This window comes from Mustela nivalis (assembly GCF_964662115.1).
Source record: "Mustela nivalis genome assembly, chromosome: 15".
NCBI classification, from domain to species: domain Eukaryota; kingdom Metazoa; phylum Chordata; class Mammalia; order Carnivora; family Mustelidae; genus Mustela; species Mustela nivalis.
Window position 1 is genome coordinate 59,571,526 of NC_139034.1, and position 19,406 is coordinate 59,590,931.

The 19,406-nt window shown below is 38.8% G+C and overlaps 1 protein-coding gene across 29 annotated transcripts in view; it reads left to right on the forward strand.

The window, feature by feature from the left end:
- The window catches only part of SCEL (sciellin), a 329,124-nt gene that overhangs the window by 214,153 nt on the left and 95,565 nt on the right, over positions 1-19,406 (forward strand). For 4 of the 29 annotated variants that reach the window (XM_082701434.1, XM_082701413.1, XM_082701411.1 and 1 more), the window contains exon 1: positions 7,159-7,242. The exons of 23 other annotated variants lie outside the window; for them this stretch is intronic. The gene's annotated coding sequence lies outside the window, so the exon portion shown is untranslated. Of the gene's footprint in view, positions 1-7,143; positions 7,243-19,406 lie in introns of those variants that run through there. 2 more of the 29 variants (XM_082701428.1, XM_082701408.1) reach the window with 2 other exon arrangements.

Here is a 19,406-nt window from a genome sequence, read left to right on the forward strand (position 1 = left end):
AGACTTACAAGACAGATAAACCAGATTTTTGGCAAATGATGAATATCCCTTGTGTATGCCCGGTTATTGCTTCTGATCATTATTCCTTCATTCAGTCAATAATTAGTGAGTGCTATTATGAGTCAGGAACTGTGATACACGTTTAAAATAGAGACACATTTAAGCCCTGCTCTCTGATCTCAAGGGGTTTGTGATATAATACCATGAGGTAGTTGACAATGTAGAGACTGATAAAGTGGAAAGCACTGACTGTGTACTGAAAAAAAAGCAAAAAGCTAAAAAAAAAAAGCTAAAAAAAGCTAAGAAAAACCCCAAAAAGCTAAAAAAAAGAGCTAAAAAAAAGAAAGAAAAAAAGAAAGAAAAAAAGAAAAAAGAAAAAAACCAGACCTGATGATCATGAAATTATGAAATAACAATCTAAAAGTAAAGACTTTAATTATAAAAGTTGATTTGCCCCACAAATAAGTGAAACCATATGATAATTGACTCTCTTTGCTTGACTATGGTTTCACTTATTTGTGGAGCATAACAAAAAGCATGGAGGACATGGGGAGTTAGAGAGAAGGGGGTTGGGGTAAATTGGAAGGGGAGGTGAATCATGAGAAACTATGGACTCTGAAAAACAATCTGAGGGTTTTGAAGTGGCCGGGGGTGGGAGGTCGGGGTACCAGGTGGTGGGTATTATAGAGGGCACAGATTGCATGGAGCCCTGGGTGTGGTGAAAAAATAATGGTACTGTTATGCTGAAAATAAACAAATGAAAAAAAAAGTTGATTTTCAAAAAAAAAAGATTTTTTTTTTTTAAAAGCTGATTTGCCATTCTAGATTTTTCAGTGGAAGGAAGAGCAACTCTCCCTTCTAATCCCTGCAGAATTGGTTATTTCATTCTGGAGCAGGAGGCTTGCACTGTGTTTGTGGTGTAGCTTACATTTTCTATAGGAGATGATATGACTGGGAAAGTGTGGACAGACATATACCACTCTGTGGAACTGTTATTGTTGCTGCAGAAATGCTGCTTTGGGTAGGTACAGGAATGAGCAGGAAAGTAGCAAAACTTCCAAGCAGGCTTTCTTGACTTTGGCACTATTGAGGAGAATCTGGCTGTAAGTCCTGTTTACCCAACTAGATCTCTGCTCCTACTTCCCTCATTAATTGGACCAGTCATGCCTCACATTGCCTCAGACTGCCAAATCCTGAACTGTATTCGTAAGCAGGAATCTGGAAGACCTTAAGGAGCAAATCTAGGAAGGCAAAGTGGATGGATGACTCTTCTTCCCTTCGACCATCTAATCAATGTTCATACAAACTTCGAAACTCAATATCAACATTAGCCCCCAGGCCCAGGTAGAATTCTTCAGTCTCTCTACCATGTAACTATGACCATAATATTTCTGTGTATTATTTTGTCCTGTGTATTACACTTATTTAATTCAATGTCCATCTCTCCAACCAGGATGAATTCTTGGAGAGCAAGTACTGGGTCTCATTAATTTTCCTGTCCTTTGGATTGAAACAGTACTAGAAGCACTTAATTAATTAAGTTCTATTAAGCAGTACTTAATATTTGTTAAGTGAGCAAATGATTGAAGAAGACAAATGAGGGTAAGAGGGATAAATTGGTAAATCCATTACAGAGGACAATTTGCTAATATTTATCTACCAGTGTTAAAATGTATGAATTCTCGGATCTAGCACATCTATACGCATTTATCCTACAGGTGTATACACGCATGTGCCAAAGATTTATGTACAGTGTTATTGACTGCAGCATTGCTCGTTAGCAGAAGGTTAAAAATGATGGAAATGTCCATTAATAGTGGATTGATGAAGTAGATTATGGCATATCCATAGCATGAAAGGCCAAGCAGCCACAAAAAACACAGTGTAGAAAGATTGTCAGAGGATATGATGTTAAAGAAAAAAAAAAAAAAAGGATTCAGAATAATGTAATATGCAAACATTTCAGAAAAAAATGGAGGAAATAATTGTATCATACATTTGCTTATATGTGTATAAATATCTATGGAAGGACCCAGAAGAAACTAAATAACTGCCCTTTTTTGGAGACCAAAGTTTGGGGGGGAGTGGAAGACTGTTTATTATACTCCTTTTTATACTTTTAATTTCTGAAAATGTAAGTATATGGCTGGTTCATAATATATTGTGTAAATTTTTTTTTTAATGAAAACTGCCTGTGAATGATCATAGCAAATTTGTTCATACGTGCCAAAAGTTGGAAACAAATAAGATGTTTTTCATTGTGCAAATGGATAAATAAACTGTGGTATAGACAGTGGAATAGCTGAAAAGCCATGAGCTATCAGGCAGTGAAAAGACATGGAAGAACCTTAAGTGCATATTACTGAGTGAAAGAAGCCAATCTGAAAAAGTCTACATACTGTATGATTCCAACAGGATGACATTTGGCAAAGACAAAACTATGTAGACAGTAATAAGGTCAGTCATTGCCAGGAGTTGTGGGGAGGGTAGGATGACTAGACAGAGCACAGAGGGTCTTTAGGGCAGTGAGAGGATCTCTACGACACTATAATGGCAGATAAATGTCATTATACATTCATCCGAATCCATAGAATGTATAGCACCAAGAGTGATGGTCTAATGTAAATTATGGACTTTTGGGTGACAATGATGTGTGAGTGTAGATTCATAAGTTTTACAAATGTATGCGCCTGGTGGGGGTGGTTTATAATAGAGGAACCTGTACATGGGGGGAGGGGGTACATGGGATTTCACTGTACATGACTCTCTATTTTGCTATGAACCTAAAACTGCTCTAAAAATAGTCTTAAACATGTAAATAAATATTCTTTCAATAAAGAGAAAAAGAAAACTTATTGATAAGTTAGATTTACAATGTCATTAAGGGACCCTGGATTTTGAAGCCAGTCAAGGCCATTCTCTCGTCTAACATTGCAATCCAACACATGTGGGCTATGATGATTTAAGATTTATGTACATTTCCTGCTAAAAGCCGTTGTACTTTTCTGTCACTTACTAGTCAGGGCTCAAGCCTGCTATACATTTAGCTCATCGTGTGGTCTAGCCACGGTCTTTTGGATCAAGTAGCACCCATGATCCTTTTTGGCATTTTGGAGAAATAGTGGAGCTTCATACCAAAGAATGTGGGCTCTGCAGTCAGTGTACCTCAACTGGAATTCGGGACATGTCTAATTCCTAGCTGTGTTTGTCTTAGGCTTTTGTTTTCTCATCTCTATCATGGACATAACAGCAGTTCCTATTGTGTAGGGTGTTTGTGAAGATCAAATGAAATAACACAGGTAAAGCACTTAGCAGTGATGGGCACATATTTAAATGATTAATGTTGCTATTGTTGTTATTTTCATCATCATCATTATAATCACCATCAACCATGCCTAATCTCTGCTGTTTTCTTTGGGCAGGGGAATTCCTATTTGTAGCATGAAGAGTCAGAAAGGACTCAGAGCTGAGTCCTTCTAATTCGTTCTGATGTTTTTGTAGAACAAAGGTTTGGAGTCCTTTTTGAAAAAAAAACGGACATCTTCATGGTGACCTTTATGCAGTTGGTAAAGAGGTCTCATCAGTCTTGCTGCACCAAGAAAGACACAGGCATGAGGGTTAAATGATTTGCCCATAGTGAAGAAAGGGGCTGCACAGAAAATGGCACTCCGGCTCCCGTGTGCCCTCCGCTGAGCTCTCCATTGGCCCACATTACGCTGGCCCCATCAGAGTGCATGAAGCAATGCACCGGCTCTTGCAACACTGGCAGTAATGCAGGAATTCTGACATCTGTCTACTCCCAGCCAAAGAGAAATTGGCTCTGTAATTATCATCCTAATGATATATCTTTGTATCTTTGTTTTAACATGCACATAACATTTTTTCCATCTGGGAGGAAAAAGGGGGACTCTTTTTCAACCCCAGCGTGACCTATGTAATAGATTAGAGAAGTTTGAGATGCTTATTTGTCCCATTTGCTTTTTTTTTTTTTTTTTTCATTTTCCACATCATTTTTGGAATCTGTCTGGCGCGAGGAGGTATCTTAGTCCATTCAGGCTGCTATATCAAAATAGCACAGACTAAGCAGTTTACAAACAACAGAAATTTAATTTTCACTGTTCTGGAGGCTGGGGGGTCCAAGATGAAAATGCCAGCATAGTTGGGGGACGGCTTCTCTCCCTGGTTCAAAGCCTGTGCCTTATCACTGTGGCCTCACCTGAAGGAAGAAGCTAGAAAATTCTGAGAGGTCTTTTTTATAAGAATACAATCCCATCCAGGAGGGTTCCACCCTCATAACCTAGCACCTCCCAAAGGCCCCAACAACCCACCATTACCCTCTTTGGGGGTTAGGATTCCCACATATGAATTTCGGGGGACACAAACATTCAGACCATTGCAGAAGGTGACAATCATTTAAAAACAATCATTAAATTAACGTATGAAAAGTGCTTAGAACAATGCCTAATGCATTAACAGTGCTATGTATTTGCTATTTTCATTATTATGTAGTAGTAAGGGCTCATTTTGGCTGATTGTTTCATTGGGTATAATATATAGAAAAAGCATTGCTTTATTTAAAAAAAGGGAAAAACAGGAAAACCACTCTTCTATTTTAGGAGCTATATTCCGCAAAAAAATCCCCCCTCTGAGATGCGTGGCAGATAATGTTAATTAAAATTATGGCACTCCTGAGTAAGTCAAAAGTTGCTTTACAAATCTCATCATATCCCTCCAGGCAGCCACTACCAAGCAATTGGCATTGGGCACCTGCAATAAAACATCCCAGCCTAGGAGCTCATGTTCTAAAGAGACCTCATGAACTCAGATACAGCGAAATAGGCCGGTGGACCAAGTATTCCAAGCATGCTCGAGGCCTGAGTGAAACCGAGACCAAACCTATCTGGCCACCTCCACACCCAAACACATTATTGACTGACCTCTTCAAACTCTGAGATTCTTAATTCTTAGCAGTCTTTTTGCAGAATGTCTGCTCAGCCAGGAGGAGGTGTGAATTTTCCCCAAGTGTTTAGAATGAACCCCTTCTTGAGTCAAAGATTTGGTTCTAAATGAAAAGACACTGGTGTGGCTTAGTGGTATGGATTCCTGCCGGATGAGAGGAACCATCAATTACAGGCAGAAATAATTGCTTGGAAGCTCAAAAGCCTAAGACGTATCTTGGGCAGTAGATTTTACTTCATTAAAATTTAAAAACTTATTTTTCTGGTTCTATATTTTATGAGGACAAAAACATACATTTAAACATTCTGTAATGTAAGTTATTGCCTGTTCCTACAAGCTGGCTCTGAAACTGTTTTAGCCCTTCATTTAGCTAAATGAATGCTGAATCATGCTGAATATAACTTCTAATTTATTTTTTGAATTGAACAAACATGTTTTTTCAAATTTCTCATTTATAGTATTAATATCCTGCCTCAATCTAACCAACATTTACAGGCATCACAGAAGTTCAGAACATATTTCTAAAATTTTTTACATTTATAAAATTCTGTGGAAGGATGGAATATACATGTATATATATTTTATTTGACAGAGAGACAGAGAGAAAGAGAGAGAGCACAGGCAGGGGGGGCAGCAGAGAAAGAGGGAATACAAGCAGGGGAAATAGGAGAGGGAGAAGCAGGCTCTCTGTTGAGCAGAGAGTCCGATGTGGGGCTTGATTCCAAGACCCTGGGATCATGACCTGAGTCGAAGGTGGATGCTTAACCCACTAAGCCACCTAGGCACTCCTGTATGTTACTTTTTTTTTTTTTTAAGATTTTATTTATTTATTTGACATACTGAGATTATAAGTAGGCAGAGAGGCAAGCAGAGAGAGACAGAGAGGAGGAAGCAGAGGCTTAACCCACGAGCCACCCAGGCTGTATGTTACTTTTAAAGAAAATTTTCCATTTTAGATTTTCAAATTCTTCAGCCCAGAAAAAGGGCCTATTAAGGAAGTGGTGTCCCAGAGTATAATGACTGCATACTACAATTTCTGTGCCTTCCTGTCTGAACACTTCTACTTGTTGTTATGGTCATTTCTGTGACTATAGCTCAGCTGGCCTGTAGTTTTCAGGAGCTGTCCTGAAACTGGGAGGATTTGGTTAATTGTTAGTATGACAGATGAATAAAGATGACCCAGGAAGTTCTAATGACTTGGCTTTGCTTGGCAATGTCCCAGGTTTGCTGAGCTTCATGTAAAGTCTCTCTGGCTACGATGGAAGGTACATTTCAGACCCTGTAATGGGAACCCCCACCAAGCATGGCTTTTCTATGTTGTTGCTTCCTCCCCGGAGCAGGGGTTAACACAAGAGTCTACTTCTGCCCTTAGATGTGAAAGACGTTCCAAGCGTCTCTTTCACATTGTTATCTACGTTGAAATAATGAAAGGATCAGAATTCTTACATTTCATAATGCTTGTTTCCTCTGATGGTTTTATAAAATATCTCATGTATAGAATTTGTGTCCTTTCTTAGTTTTTGATTTCAGAATTTCAAAGGCCTTCTCTCTCCTAAAGGATATGGTTCCTGTGAGCAGTGTGCTTCTTATGTTGTGCCTTCCAAGCCACTATGGGTAGATAGAGAAAAGCTCTCCCTACCTTAAGTTTTTGTTTTGCTTTTTAAGAGAATCCAAAATGGGGGGCTCCTGGGTGGCTCAGTGGGTTAAGCCTCTGCCTTCAGCTCAGGTCATGATCCCAGGGTCCTGGGATCGAGCCCCACATCGGGCTCTCTGCTCGGCAGAGAGCCTGCTTTCCCCTCTCTTTCTGCCTGCCTCTGCCTACTTGTGATTTCTCTCTCTCTGTCAAATAAATAAATTAAAAAAAAAAAAAAACCTTTAAAAAAAAAGAGAGAGAATCCAAAATGGATTGGGTACTATGCCTCCTTGTTCTGTGCATTGTTGATATCAATTAAAAGGGCGATAACAGGAGTACATTCTTTTTGGCATAACGAGGCCATAACTTAGAACAAGAATTCGCCAAACAGAGACAGTAGGTCCATGAGTGAGCCTGTTTTAATTGAATTGGTATTTATATAAGGTGACACCCTCTTTCACACCACCCACCTCCTCCCTGGGTGACTCAGCCACTGAGGGTAAAGCCGCAGAACTATTCATTAACACAGTGAAGTAGAGGTAGAAAGGACACTCATTTAACTCTGGGTACACATTAGTTTCAGCAGGATCCACCTGGGGAATCGCTGCAGACAGTTTAGACAAAAGGTCCTGGTTTTTGCCTCAAGAGAGGTAAGTTGAATGATATTTTCAAACATAAATGTATCTGCTTTCCTTGTATTACTTTTCCTGTGTATTTTGCAAATGACTGTAATGAAAACTTACTGTATTAACTTTGTCGTTTCTCCAGTTAAATTTCGACAGCTCCCAAGGGGCTATTCTGCTTGTCAACAGCTCTGCTGCTTCTTGTGATTTGAGATGGCATTGCCTTTTAACTTCTCTGCAACTTAACACAATTATGGGTAGCAGAGAAATGAAAGCCTCTTTGAGTTTCCGTGTGGGAGCTGTCAGCTGGTGAATCCGATCACCTGTAAGGGTAGTAACTTCTTCAAGGCAATTCTGTTTTGCAAGTGACTATAAAAACATTTTTAAAGAGGACCTCCCTGTTTTCACAGATGATGCTTTTATGGTGTACTCCATTATTTTACGGATTTTTCTTGACTGCTAAAAACATTGCAAGCACCGAGCTGCGAGGGGGAGATGACAAGCCCATACCCCCTCTACCCCATCTTCCCCAAATAAGAAAAACCACATTTCTTGCACAGTGTACCAAGGAATAAAGCAGGGTGACATGAACTGGCAGCAGGTGGGGGAGGGGCACATAATGTCCTCCAGGGATTCATGTGTATTTGGCCAACTTGTCTATGTTATATCCTGAGTTCTAACCTAAGAATTAGTTAATGTAGATGGGGGGGGCAATTTTCAACCTCTATTCATATTCTAGCCCTGAAAATTGGCTAATTTAGAAACTGATTCTTTGATAGGATTAGAAAAATTATTCTAACCAGGCTTTCCTTTATAATTGATAACAAAGCTGACTTGTCTGACTCATGTTTTTTTCTCCACTGTTTCCATTTATGACATAGAGCCTTGGGACTCAAACTCCTGGATGCATGCAGTTTGCAAGTAGTAGCTCTGTGCCCACTAGAGGGTCTCCCTCCCAAGAGCCTTGAGGCTCTGCCTTAAGTTCTAGCCTTCTCATTGCTTCCCATTGCTGACCAGGTCATGTGTGTCTCAGAGGGGTTTAGAGCTTAATTCCCAAAGGTTTACTGAGGAATTTTATAACCTGGCTTTCAAACATTTATAGTAATCAGAAAGCTAAAGTACAGCATTTGTGGGTTGTAAGTTTACTTTTCAGTAAAGGGAATCAAATTTAAAACTGGCCATCACTTCCACAGTTTATAAAGCAGATGTGGTCTTCCTGATATCTGTCGTATTCCAGGGCTTATTGGGACAATCAGTCTGAGAAAACTGAGAAATGTTATCAGTAAAAATTTTAGAAAAGCATTGGGTTGATTTTAAATGTCAGGTTAGACAGAATGCAGATAAACAGGTCAGGGTTTTTATTTAAGTTTTAGCTTCATGTAAATCTTTGATTCCCGTGACAGAAATTTCTGATAAGAATGGAGCATAACCTTATCTAGTCTAATGTGTGAATTTTTTAGATGAGGACAATGAAACATATCAGTGTCGAGCAACTTGCCAAGACATGGTTACCAGAATTGGAACAAGAAGCCTGATTTTTGTCTTACTGAAATTTTCAATGATTTTTCAAATTTCTTTCACATAAAATATGTAGGAGCAATAAATGTGCTTTCCTCTGGCTTTATAAAAAAGCTAAAATGATACGGAAACAAGAATTTCCTTATCCAGTAATACTTGTGCGTGTGGTATGACTATTACGTAATGAGATACATTTTTATTTGTGGTTTACGGGGTCGTCCTGTGAAACATTGTATTCCCAGGGTTTTAATCCAAGGAGCAGTCAGCCCCTCTGCAGGAAGGCAATGTGGTATGTGTTTGGAGGTAGTGGTGCTCCCCATCTGTGACATCCCTACCCCAGCTACCATTCTGTAGTTGCAATGTCTTTCCCAACACTGGAGTTTTGACTGAAATACCTAAAGAACTAATTTTTCTGTAAACAAAACAGAGAGCATATGTTTTGAATGACTAAACTCAGACTGTGGTATCTAATTCACTAAGCAGTCAACTTAAGTAAACATGATTTAACTGAGAGTATCCTTGTGATCCAGGCATTAACTTGAAGCATTCTTTATGAAAAAAGTGGTAAAATCCTTGGCCAAGAGGTCAAGGGAGATCTTTGTTGTCCCACACAGCGTATCTTCTGATATTACCTGCTTCCAGGCCATTGATTGATCAAATTTCCTTTTCTCTTGCTGAGAACTTTGGAATAAGGGTTTTATGTAAAATTTCTGTGTATTGTCATTAGTTTCTCACGGTTTACTTTTTAATCACGAGTCTTCATCAGATATGTTCAAGTGTTTCTAGTTTATCGCTGTAAAAATCTGTGTGATTTTAGAATTTGGGAGAAGCCCTTCTTCAAATGGACGCTTTCTCAAATGACAGCTATATTTATTAGATTGCATTTTATGTCAGTTGCTAAACTTATTAAGGATACAAGTCATCCTTTTATTGTGATTATTAATTGGAAGAGCGCCTTTTATGGCTCCCCATTAAATGACAACTAGCTTACTTCTAGACATGAGAACCAACAGTGCTGAATCCTCATCGTAATTGTATACTTGAGAACTCCAAGCATCTAAATAATTTATTCTGCATTTCTTGACCTAAGTTCCCCTGGTCTAAAATGTAATTAAGTATCCTTTTATGGATTCTCCTGGGGGGAGGTAGTGAACTATAAACCATACTTTTCAAACTGGAACATACACATCCCAGAGACTGGTGGTATTTGAGAAAATGCACAGATGCCACGTGGTACAAATGCACTAAGAGCTAATTTTACTTAAAAGGTTTTGCAGAAAAATGTCCTCTTATAACTCTGCCCTTTTCCCCATTCCTTTCCAATGTTCTTGCTTTGTTCATTAGGTAAACGTTTGAAAGGAATCTGTATAGAAAAAACTGTGGGAGGCTGGAATCCAGATACACTTGGACTGAATTGTGATCCTACTTTGAACCAAGGGTAATTTGTATGATCATGCATGTCTCACAGCACCAGTAGATACAAAGAAAATTTAGAATTCTTTAAAAAATTTTTTAAATCTTTTAAAAAATATATTTTATTTGTTTGCGAGAGAGAGAGAGTGTAGTGTGCGTGCACAAGCAGGGGGAGTGGCAGGCAGAGGGAGAAGCAGATTTCCCTGCTGAGCAGGGAGCCCGATGTAGGGTTAGATCCCAGGACTCTGGAATCATGACCTGAGCTGAAGGCAGACCCTTAACTGACTGAGCCACCTAGGTGCCCCCCAAATTTAGAAATCTTATTGAAATATATATATATATATATAAAGAAATAAATATAAATAAATATATAAATATATTTTATATAAATATATAAAGAGGTAGTAAATATATATATTTACTATTTCTTTCACAATAGCACAAGATATGTGAAACATCAAGAAAAAATCCCCATGAGAAAAATGTGGGACCCAATTTTAAAAAACCACAGAAATTTATTGTAAGACATGAAGAATTTCTTGAGTAAATGCTTCTTTGAGTACTGTCCCTAGATGGGCAGATTGAATATCATAAATGTCAGCTCTTTTAAATTCATTTTATAGGACTCATGCAATTCTGATCAAAAGTTCCAATAAAATATTTATTTTGGAACTAAAGGAAATGTTTTAAAGTTTATATGAAAGAAATAAGTGGATTAGAATAGTTGATAGAATTTATACAAAGGAAATTAATGAGTGGTGCTTGCACTGGTATTAAAATGTATTATAAAAAAGACAGTAATTAAAATGTTATTTCTGTTATAAGAAACTAAAAACAACTTTCTGGAACAAGACAGACAATCATGAAGCATTCTAGAATATGTAAGAATTTTATATGTGACAAAGGAAGAATCACATATCAATAGGAAAGGGATTCACCATTACCAGAGTAAATCCATATGTAATAGAGTTTCCATGTAACAATAAAATACTTTAAAAAAATTTTTAAGAAAGCACGCATAAACATTTAATTAATCCCATTTGTCTGTCTAATGAATATCCCTCTGGAACTGATTATGTGCCAGATACTCTAATAAGTTTCTAGAAACACAACTGTAGAGAGGATGGTCTTGTTTACAGTTTTCAAGATTTAGTCTGTGTGTGTATGTGTGTATGTGTGTGTGTGAGCACACGTGCGTACATGTGTGCCCATGTGTACTTGCTCTAGGAATAGAAGAATAGTCAGTCACACAAACAGGCAGTCTGTTTGGTAAACGTTTTTACTGAGAGATACTCTTTGCTATTTGAACACTTGGTAGGGCCCTTAACTTATCCTGGGGAGGTGGGAGCCAGGTTGCAATGTTGTCACTGAATGCTTCTGGGAGGTTATGTGACCTAAAGAATGAATAGAAGTCTTTCCTAAAAAGAGAGTTAAGGGGTGAGGAAAGGTTCAGAACAAAGACTGTTTGGGGCCTAGTGCATAGCATAAGCAACAGCCTAAGGGTAATAAAATGGATGAAGCCTTCAGGGAATTAGCATGATTTAGTGTGGCTGAAACTAGAGCTTGAGTGAGGAATGGGGAGTGGGGAGAGATGAGACAGGAGGGTGTGTGGACTTGTAAGCCTTGTTAACAACTTGGCTTTTAGCCTGACGGAAGTGGAGCACCACTGAAAAGTTTTAAGCAAGATGGTGACTCTCTGGTAGAGAATGGGTTAGAAGAGATTAAGTCTAGAGACCAGGAATATATTCAAGGAAGCTGTTAAAATAGTGAGCAGATTGTGGTAGCTTGAATTGGTAGCGCCAATAGGGAAAGACATCCTATAAGGGATATGTAGGAGCAGAGTTGTGGGTCTTGGTGATTGTTTGGATTTTGAAGTCAGAAACAAGTTTCATGCATGGTCTACAGGAATTTTTAAAGACTGAAAGAATTCATAAGGGGAAAGATAATTAGAAAAGTGAAAGCTGCTGATAAAAACAATCAGAATTAGCAGGCAAACATGCAGGAAAATGAAACTGGACCATTTCCTTACACCACACATGAAAATAGACTCAAAATGGAGGAAGGACCTCAATGTGAGAAAGGAATCCATCAAAATCCTTGAGAAGAACACAGGCAGCAACCTCTTCAACCTCAGCCGCAGCAAGATCTTCCTAGGAACATCGCCAAAGGCAAGGGAAGCAAGGGCAAAAATGAACTATTGGGATTTTATCAAGATCAAAAGCTTTTGCACAGCAAAGGAAACAGTTAACAAAACCAAAAGACAACTGACAGAATGGGAATAGATACTTGCAAACGACATATCAGATAAAGGACTAGTGTCCAAAATCTATAAAGAACTTAGCAAACTCAACACCCAAAGAACAAATAATCCAATCAAGAAATGGGCAGAGGACATGAACAGACATTTCTGCCAAGAAGACATCCAAATGGCCAACAGACACATGAAAAAGTGCTCCATATCACTCGGCATCAGGGAAATACAAATCAAAACCACAATGAGATATCACCTCACACCTGTCAGAATGGCTAAAATTAACAAGTCAGGAAATGACAGATGCTGGCGAGGATGCAGAGAAAGGGGAACCCTCCTACACTGTTGGTGGGAATGCAAGCTGGTGCAACCACTCTGGAAAACGGCATGGAGGTTCCTCAAAATGTTGAAAATAGAACTGCCCTATGACCCAGCAATTGCACTCCTGGGTATTTACCTTAAAGATACAAACGTAGTGATCCGAAGGGGCACATGCACCCGAATGTTTATAGCAGCAATGTCCACAATAGCCAAACTATGGAAAGAACCTAGATGTCCATCAACAGATGAATGGATAAAGAAGAGGTGGTATATATACACAATGGAATACTATGCAGCCATCAAAAGAAATGAAATCTTGCCATTTGCGACAACGACAACGTGGATGGAACTAGAGCGTATCATGCTTAGCGAAATAAGTCAAGCAGAGAAAGACAACTATCATATGATCTCCCTGATATGAGGAAGTGGTGATGCAACATGGGGGCTTAAGTAGGTAGGAGAAGAATAAATGAAAGAAGATGGGATTGGGAGGGAGACAAACCATAAGTGACTCTTAATCTCACAAAACAAACTGAGGGTTGCTGGGGGGAGGGGGGTTGGGAGAAGGGGGTTAGGGTTATGGACATTGGGGAGGGTATGTGCTTTGGTGAGTGCTGTGAAGTGTGTAAACCTGGTGATTCACAGACCTGTACCCCTGGGGATAAAAATATATTATATGTTTATAAAAAATTAAAAATTAAAGATTAAAAGAAAAAGAGAGAATATTAAAAAAAAGAATTAGCAGGCAAGTGAAAATTGGAAAAGTAAAAATTACTATTACTGATATATGATGAGAATAAGAGAACAGTAAGAAGCACGTGATATAAATCAATGGAGAATTCACAAAATAAATAAAATAATGGATACAATTATGAAAATATGAAATTGAGGTAAAGTGATTCCACTTTCATTTATTAAATTCTTAAAGGATTAATAAGTGACAATTCTAAATGCTGGTGAATGTGTGGACATTTGTATACTGCTGGTGCATTATAAGCTGGTACGGGTTTTCAGGAAGGAGATTTGACAATAGGGATCAAAAAGGTTTTAGAGGTTATACCCCTTGGCAAGCAATTTCACTTCTAGGGATTCATCCAAAGAAAATAATCAGAGGTGTGGTCAAAGATTTTTGTATGGTTTTGTTGGAAACACCAGAGAAGTTATGTTATATTCATAGACACATAAGATGAAATATATTTTAGTTGCAGAAGAAATGATCATTTAATTATTTTTAATGACATTGAAAAAATGTTGATCAGTAGGATCTAATAGGCAAAGAAAACCCTGGAAGAAAATAATGATATTGATGAAAGGTGTCTCATTTTTTTTCTTTGTGCTTTCTTTGACTTTTCACATTTTCTTTTGAGAAGTATTACTGGTATAATAAAAAAGATGGTACAGTGTAAGACTGTAATAAAGAATGACCTCATGACAGAGCCATTGTGAATATGAAACATGGTAAAGTACTTATGTTAACTAATGAGGTTTTGGCTTATAGTCCATGGTTAAGAATTTGGGTCTTCACTCATTTAACAAATGTTTTCAGCTAAAACTGAAAATAGCTCGTGAAGGGCTCAGGTGATAGATAACTTTTGTTCCATAGCATTTTTATTAACGAGTATTAAATCAGTGTCTTTTTTTTTTTTTTTTTAAGATTTCATGTATTTATTAGAGACAGAGATAGCGAGATCAGGAACACAAGCAGGGGGAGTGGGAGAGGGAGAAGCAGGCTCTCCACTGAGCAGGGAGCCAGATGTGGGGCTCGATCCCAGGACCTGGTATCATGACCTGAGCCAAAGGCAGACGCTTAATGACTGAGCCACCCAGGCAGCCCTAAATCAGTGTCTTCTATAGACTGAAACAGATCATTGTCCCAGAGAGTAGAACTCTTCAGGCTAGAACTCGATGCTGTCATTCTGTGGAAAAGAGATGGTGACTGGCTCACACTAAAAATAGAACAACCAGAAAATGTTTTGGTGGGTACCAGAAAACCAGTGGCCTGTAGACCTCTGGCTGCTGAAAGATTTCACTTGCATACGTTTGGAACTGTTTCACTGCTAGTGAGCAAGTTTCTCAGTGCTAAGCTCAGACTGTGAGATCGCATGACTAAAGAAATAGCAAATTTCCAACCATCGCAGCAGGCTAAATGAATCCTTACCAGCCTGATAATTACTGGATTTGCCTCTACACTGCATGTGAAGGCTAAACGCAATCCATTAATTTAAATGGACCTGTTAATGTTTGCATTTCACGAAGACCTGTTTGTTTTCTTCTTACATAATATTTCATGTTCTTTTGGGTGCTAATGGGTTGTTTGTTTTTATTTGTCTTCCAGAAGCTAAGGCTTGTGTTTATTGGTTTGTAATTACCAGCTTCCTCTTACTCTTCTACAGAAAGCAGTTTGATGGCATTTGTTCTTTGCCAGTTTCTAGGGGTTTTTTCCCGCTTACCAGTGATCTCTGGGAAACAGGGACTAGTGGGTATGGCACAATAATTGGGCTGTGAAACCACCCAGACTTTCATACACAAAGGTGAATGCCACCAGGGCATAGACCTCTGCCAGTCTTTACCCATTTTTGCTGTTTTTATTTCTTTATTTTACATTAGCTTTTAAATACTTTCCATCACTATAGTGATGTCCTCTAGGTGAGTGTTTACGTTTGCTCTTTTTCGTAAAGATATCAGTTTGTCTAAGTGTATTAGAAGCTTGGTAAATTGGAAGATTTTGGAGCAGTGAAAATAATCAAGTATGACTCAGTGCTGATCTTATTATACTTTGGCAAAATGATCCAAAAAAGTCTAGTCTGATCTCTTTCTCAGTAGCGGTCCATCAGGGATCCATGGTAGAGGAAATGTCATTCTTCTTTCCCTTTCTTTTAGCCTGTTACTTTCCACCTGCCGGCCTTTTTGTTTCCTGGGTTTCTAGGGACAGGAACTTTGTTGCCAGGTCAAATCCCAACTTGTGCACCGGCTATGGAGCCTCAGGCAAACTATTCATCCTAAAACCTCTTTCCAGAAACCAGTAATTTCACCCACTGCCCACATTTCCAACTCCTGCCCTACCTTCTGAAAAAAGACTCTGACTCCATTGAAATCATTTATCGCACAGTTTCACTTAGGTGTAGAATGAAGATAATGATAACATCAACCTTAAAGCCTGGAGTGTGTGGGTTTTAAATGAGATAATATATATATATATATATATATATATATATATGTATATGTATTATAAATAAATATAAAAACAGAGCTCCATGCTGCTTACACTATCACATGACCCAAATACCAGCAGTCACATTGAGTTTTCCTTTTTTTAACTCCTTTCTTCTCTTATCTATTTTATCATCTTATTTTCCCCTTTTCAATCTCACTTTTCCTATTCCCTTTCCTCTATGCAACACCCCATTCCAGTTTCTTTGCTCACCCAATCTTTCTGAAGAGAACATTAGCAGAGAGTAGTCAAGACCTTGTTACATAAGCCAAGAGACATTTTGTCCTTGTGCAGGAAGGGAAGAGTGAGATACACAATCTTTTTGACAAGAAGACCCAGATGATGAGGGAAAAGACTGTAGCTCAGTTAGGAAGTGGTCCAGGAAATTATTTTAGAGTTGGGACAGGAGGAGCTGGAACTGAGATTGGGCTTAACCTAATGGACCTCAAGGCTCTTGGGAAAGTGCTATTATTACAAATAGAAAACAGTGAAGGGAATTGAGAACAACCATAAGGAAATAAAGAGAAACCGAAAAGAGGATAATTTAGGAAATAGGAGATGTTTGATAGTTTCAGATACACCCAAAGAGAAAGAAGAAACGTGATTGCTTTTGTGATTCAGAGCTTAAGAAGAGCGATCTCACCTAAAACCTAAAAACAGATGTCTTTGTGTGTTGGCTGTAGGCATGGGGTAAAAACCAGCTTTTTCTGGTGTTTGGCCACAAAGAGGAAATGAAAGATGGGCCAGAGGTTGAGAAGTTTTTTCCTCTATCTTTATTGATTTGATGTCATGATTTCATATCAGAATTTTCAACTTATGCATTCGATGCCTTAAAGAGAAAGGCTTTTGTAGTGTCCAGTGTAATAGAGACAGACAGCTTTCCCACCTCTTTTCCCATAAAATTTCCACATTTAAAGGACCGTTGTTGGTTATCTGCCATTGTTAGGCATATACACTGGTAACAGCTTTTTGAGAAGCTGACGTTGGAGTCTATCTTTCTCCTGAAAAGTTACAAACTTAATTGGAATGAAACTGAAGGGCAGCACTTAGAAATAAGTCTGATTGGCCAAACCGAGGCTACTAAGATGTCATTATTAGACACCTTATAGACATACAGACACAAAGGTGTCTGAGTAGGTTTGAAACAGGATAACTTGAGTCCCTGAAATAAGTAATTTCTTTAAAAAATGCCCTAAAAATAAAATTCGGCTGTAGATATTCTTGACACTATCAATTTAAGAGGCTTATTATCTCTGATTCACTTGACAAAAGGATATTTAATTAATATTAATTATTAATAAGGGTTATTCTCAAAGACGTGTTGTTGATCCATTTTAATAACAGTACAAGAAATATTCATATATACACAATACTGCTTTATATTCTGGGTAAGATGGCAAGAGTTCCACTGCAGTAAACTTTCCAAGGCATGAAAGGTGGATGAAACAGGGTCTTACACTTTAGAGGTTTTAGATCGGAGCTTCTAGGAATGGTTCTGGGCCACCAAAGAGGCTGATGTGGGGAAATGGTTAGGGCAACATGGCCGCTAAGTCCTAAGGAGGAAAAGGAGAAGGTGGGAGATTGTGTGGGAGGTATAAGAGAGACACATGTGTGACTCAGTCGGTTGAGCAGCCAACTCTTGGTTTCTGCTCGGGTTGTGATTTTGCGGTCATGGCATCAAGCTGCGCTCAGCATGGGGTCTGCTTGTCCCTCTCCCTCTGCTCCTTCCCCTGCTGTCAAGCATTTTTTCAAATAAATAAATAAATAAATAAATAAAATCTTACAAAAAGAGGAACACATGTAGATTTAATGAGAAAAATTTATTTTCTCATAATATTAATCACTTTTATTAGGAAAAAAAAATACTCTTGCATATTTATTAAACTACCATCACCTGAAAATGGAATATATTACATGTTCCTTTCTCATTTAGTTTGTGTCAACAGACAGCCCGGGGCTAAAAAAGAGTATGAAGCATCATTAAGTCATCTAATAGGGAGATAGATCCAGGCAAGGAGTCCGGTCAGGAATCCTGCCAGGCCACTCATGGCTTCCGTGTAGAGGCAAGAGTGAGGCTCGAGGCTGAGCTGTCCAGAGATGTTGGGGCAGCCCTTCATTGCTGCTGCTCCTCCCAGCTCCTCTTCCATTATCTTCCATTTTTCAGAACTCCAGGGCATTTCCTTGTGTCACATGGTACTTAGGGTGACAGGTAGTATCATGTACTCAAAAGAGCCTTGGTGTTCTGGTCATAGGGACCTAATTATACTTCCTGGTTCTGCCACTTACTGTGTGACCTTGGGCAGGTTATTTAACCTCTCTGAGTTTGGGATTCCTATAATTAGAGGTAATAGTACTCATTTGGAAGGACTAAATAAAATAACACTCATAAGGCACGCGGCTCAACCTGAAGCAATAGTAGGGACTCAACAAGTGATCCCTTCTGCTAAGAACACTGAACACATAGACATATTGCAAGAAAGAGTGTTTTACTAATAAAAGAGTCAGAAATCTTTAAAAAAAAAAGGATTTTATTTATTTCTTTGAGAGAAAGCACAAGCAGTGGGCGGGGCCGTGAGAGAGAGGGAGAAGCCGACACCTTACTGAGCGGGGACCCAGAGATCATGACCTGAGCCAAAGGCAGACGCATAATGACTGAGCCACCCAGATGCCCCAAGAGTTACGGATATCTTATATTTTGTAGACCACTGTGGGCTTTTTATATCTCCCAGCTTCTATTTGCTCCACAAGGACCTCATAACAGATAGGAAGAGCATTAATCTTGTATAATAAAAATATGGAAAAGCAATCTTCTGAACAAACTAGGAGGTTTATTTTTTTCTTGCAAGGAGAAGTCAAGAGCTAGATCATCTAGGGCTACTGTGGCAGCTTTGTAATTCTATCAAGGCCCAGGCTCCTTCAGCTTCCCGCTCTGCTATGCTTAGTATGTAACTTTAATCTTCATGGTTGGTCCATGGTCCCATGATGGCTGCTCCTAACTTCTGCATGCATTCTAGTTTGAGAGAAGAGGAAGCACGAAGAACAAAAGGCTAAGTTCTTCCTGGGGACTTTCATGGAAGAGGCAATGAGATAGAATCAGGTGTCCTAGAGGAAGCAAGTGGGTTTGTAGGAAACTTCCCTAGAAAGTATTACAGAGACTCTGGGGTGGAGCCAGAGAGGTGTTTACAGGACAGCTGAAGCCACTCATTGTCAGGGAGAATGAGGTAAAAGGCCATGAGCTTCATGCATGCCTTATCTCACTTGATTCCACTTAACTAGGACTTCTGGAGAATACCTAGCTATGGGAGGCATGAAAATGTCAGTCCCTCTAGCAGAATGTTGGATCTGATTAGAGCCATTCTCTAAATATAAGGTAAAGAGGAGATACCTGCTTTTCTCTGTACAACTTTGCAGGAAGTGCTGATGATGTGGGAGTCCCTGACATAGGGGAAAAAATGATGAGCTTCCAGCTAGAAAACC